We start from the raw sequence: 4,212 nt of genomic DNA on the forward strand, positions 1-4,212 counted from the left end.
CGAATTTTATTTGCTATTATAGATTCGAGTAACTTTCCCACAATAGACATAAGGCTAATTGGTCGATAGTTAGACGCAAGTGATCTATCTCCTTTCTTAAAAACTGGAATCTCTTTAGCAACCTTCCAAAACTCCGGCACTCTGCCTGACTCTATTGATTTATTAAATATGGTTGACAGTGGGTCACAAAGCTGCTCTTTGCATTCTTTAAGCACCCTGGCAAACACTTCATCCGGCCCTGGGGATTTGTTTGGTTTGAGTTTTACTATTTGTTTAAGAACATCCTCCCTGGTAACTGCTAAACTCGTCAACCTGTCCTCGTCCCCACCCACATAGTCTTGTTCAGCTGAAGGCATATTGTTAAGTTCCTCTTTAGTAAATACAGATACAAAATATTTATTAAAAATACTACTCATCTCTTGATCACTGTCTGTTATTTGACCTGTCTCAGTTTTTAATGGACCTATCCTTTCCCTAGTCTTAGTACGATATAACTGAAAAAACCCTTTAGCATTTGTCTTTGCTTGCCCTGCTATGCGAACTTCATAGTTTCTTTTTGCTTTCGTTATCTCTTTTTTAACATTTCTAACCAGTTGTACGAATTCCTGTTCTAAAGTGACCTCCCCATTTTTAATCCTTTTGTACCAAGCTCTCTTTTTACCTATAAGGTTCTTCAAATTCTTTGTAATCCACTTTGGGTCATTAGTAATCGATCTATTCCATTTGTATGGTATACTACGTTCCTGTGCTTTGTTTAGAATATTCTTAAATAAGTTATATATTGAATCCACATCGAAATCCCCATTTAAGTCACCTATCGCTGGGTTCATGTCTCGCTCTAAGACCGGCCCACACCCCATACCCAAGACTTTCCAATCAATTTGACCCAAAAAATTTCTTAGGCTATTAAAATCAGCTTTTCGAAAATCAGGCACTTTAACAGAATTTTCTCCTACTGGTCTATTCCATTCTATGCTAAATCTGATTTCTTTGTGATCACTGTTCCCTAGCTCACTCCCTATTTCGATGTCATTAATTTGTGTTTCCCTGTTAGTTAACACTAAATCTAAAATATTATTTTCCCGTGTTGGTTCCTTAATGTGTTGCGTAAGAAAGCAATCGTCAATTAATTATAGAAAATCTTCTGCTTCACTATTCCCTGTTTTGTTCAATCAGTGTATTCCGCTAAAATTAAAGTCACCCATGACATGAATGCTGTTAGATCTAGATGCTCTAGTTATTTCATCCCATAGGTGCTTTGCTTCCATTCTGTCTAAATTTGGTGGCCTATATATAACTCCTATTATAATATTATTAGCTTTTTCGTTTAATTCTATCCAAATAGTTTGTGTGTGGCTCAGTTTTGATTCCCTCTTTGAGACTACATTTCAAATTGTCCCTAATATATATGGCTACTCCACCTCCTCGTCTAATATATCTATCTGTGTGAAATAGTTTAAATCCATTTATTTGATATTCAGCTAATAGTTCTCTATTTTCTACATTCATCCACGTTTCGGTAAGTGCAATAATATCTATTTTTTTCTGTGCAGACAAGAGCATTTAATTCGTTAATTTTATTTCTTAGACTTCTACTGTTTGTGTAATATACCCTAAGTGAATTGTTATTTTGAGGCCCTTCTCTTTCCCTGATCATTTTGCCAATTCCTTTCTCCCACAAACTCATACTTTTATTACCTCCTTCCTCCAAATCAATTTTAAGAGTTTAAACCCAAACAAACACCCTAACCACTTCTTCCAACGAGTTCGCAACAGCAACAACCCCAGCTCTCGATAGATGCACCCCATCACGAGCATACATTTCATTTCTTCCATAGACGTTTTCCCAGTTGTCTATGAAAGATATTGCATTTGATTTGCAATATCTTTCCAGCTGGCAATTGACACCAAGTGCCCTCGATATCCATTCATTTCCCACTCCCTTTCTTGGAAGAATGCCACATATGATCGGGATTCCTCCCTTGCTCCTAACTAATTCAATGGCTGTCTTGAATCTCTGTATTAGTTCCTCACTCCTAACTCGTCCAACATCTACCCTGCACTAATACAAATGTTGACGATACTTTTATGCAGGTACCTGATGTCAGACGTCTGCAGCGGCTGAAGAAGGCAATCGAGCGGAATTCTGTGTTGAATTTCATTTACAAGATGGAGAATGATGGGAAGCTGCCTTTTCTAGATGTAACATTCACGGAAAGGAACGGAGGCTTCTACACTGCAGTCTACACTAAGGAAACAAACATTAGAATGTGCCTCAAAGCCAATAGTGACTGCCCAGATAGGTACAAGAGGAGTGTTGTCAACACCTACATCGACTGGGCTCTCAGCCACAGCTCAGGATGGAACAAGTCGATGAAGAACTCTGTAGGGCAAGGCAGGTACTAGTCAATAATGGTTTCTCTAACGGTTTTGTTGATGACGTCATAATAAGAAAGGTGAAATGCCATGCAACCTCCGAAGAGTTAACTAACACAACACTTATACCCTCTATTAGACTGTTTTACAGGAACTTCTTTTCGACGTCTCACAAAACGGAGGAAAGGGTCCTGATAGACATTATTAATAGAAAGGTTATCCCTACAGACAAAAATCAGAGAATACAATTGACAATCTACTACAAAAATAAAAAAACAATGGCCAATCTACTCATGAAAAACTCCGGAGACACCAAACAGAATGCCTTGAAGAAAACCAACGACGTCTATGCCTTCACATGCCCGCTTGTTGACTGTAAGCCCCAAAGAACTCAGTATATAGGCAAGATAACAACGTCTCTTGCTAGGCGATTAACTATGCACAAACAACAGTGCTCCATGAAGGAACATATAATCTCTTCTCACAACTAGACCATCACCAGAGAAATCTTAACAAGCAACACAGAAATCATCGATAAATACAGCGATAGTAGGAGACTAGACATCAGCGAGGCACTACACATCACAAAGTCAACACCAGCAATCAACAGCCAATTAATGCACAACTATATTCTACCCACTTCAAGACCCCGAATCAATTTGGAAGCACCCAGAGGAGGTATGGGCCAATAGGCCTTCTGCAGTTATTTCCATTCATATGTTCTTATACCAATTGATTGATTGATAATAAAGATTAAGCCACCCAAGAAGTGGCACGGGCACGAATAGCCTGTAAGTGGTACAATTGTTTTCAGTAATTCTTCTCAATATTCTGAGGTTGCATTTAATCATCAAGCTGTTATCGCGGGGGAGGATACTGCTTCACAGTCTTTATGAGGGTGTCAAGCTGCTGGACACCTTTGTTGACCAGGTGAGTGGCTGTGTTGATGGCTTCAGGGTGGCCACTGCATGATTCAGGAACTCCTTAAAGTTCTTCTAAGGTCGTTGGTTGCTTCACATTCCAGAAGATAGTGAAGTAATGGCTTTTCTGTGACAGTTTTGCAGAAGATGCACTCTCTCTGACGGGGTTCACCAATCTCCCAGTTGCATCTGTAACCTAGATGTAGTCTATATAACCTAACTGCTATTTCCCTGTGGATTCCTTTTGGGATATTTAACCTTTCTAATTTGGTTGCCTGAAGATACCATGTTGCAGATGGCGAACCTTCAGCTATTCTCTGGTGTAGGTAGGCTTTGTTGAGATGTGAGAGTTTTTTGGTGATTATGTTTTTTATGTTCTCTAGGCTGGGTTGAATTGTTTTATGTATCACTGGATGACGAGTTGCCAATTTATCAATTTCATCAGCTTTCTCATTTAATGGGATTCCAACATGGGATGGGATCCAGTTTAAGGTTATGTTGAGTTCCTTGCCTTTAGCGACTGCTCCAAGATACAAAATGGTGGTAATAACTTCCACGTTATCTTTCCACTGTTTTTGTCCTAGTATTTGAAGTGCAGCTTTTGAGTCTGTGTGTATGATTGCATTTTGAGTGTTTTGTGCAATCACATATGCGAATGCCTGTTGTATGGCAAACAGCTCAGTTTGGGTTGATGATACTAGTCCTCCCAGTCTCCAATATGCCTGAACGCTGGTCGTGCAAAGAGCAGCGCCAGCACTCTCATTTTCTGTGTCCACCGATCCGTCTGTGAAGATGTGGGTGGCTCCTGCTACTGCTATGCTATACATTTGCTCTTCTATTATGCGCGTTAGGATTGTCGGATCATAGGCAGCCTTTTTCATTGGGAGACTTTCTATTACTATTTTGAAATTAGGCT

The sequence above is a fragment of the Procambarus clarkii genome, chromosome 72, assembly GCF_040958095.1.
Source record: "Procambarus clarkii isolate CNS0578487 chromosome 72, FALCON_Pclarkii_2.0, whole genome shotgun sequence".
Lineage (NCBI taxonomy): Eukaryota > Metazoa > Arthropoda > Malacostraca > Decapoda > Cambaridae > Procambarus > Procambarus clarkii.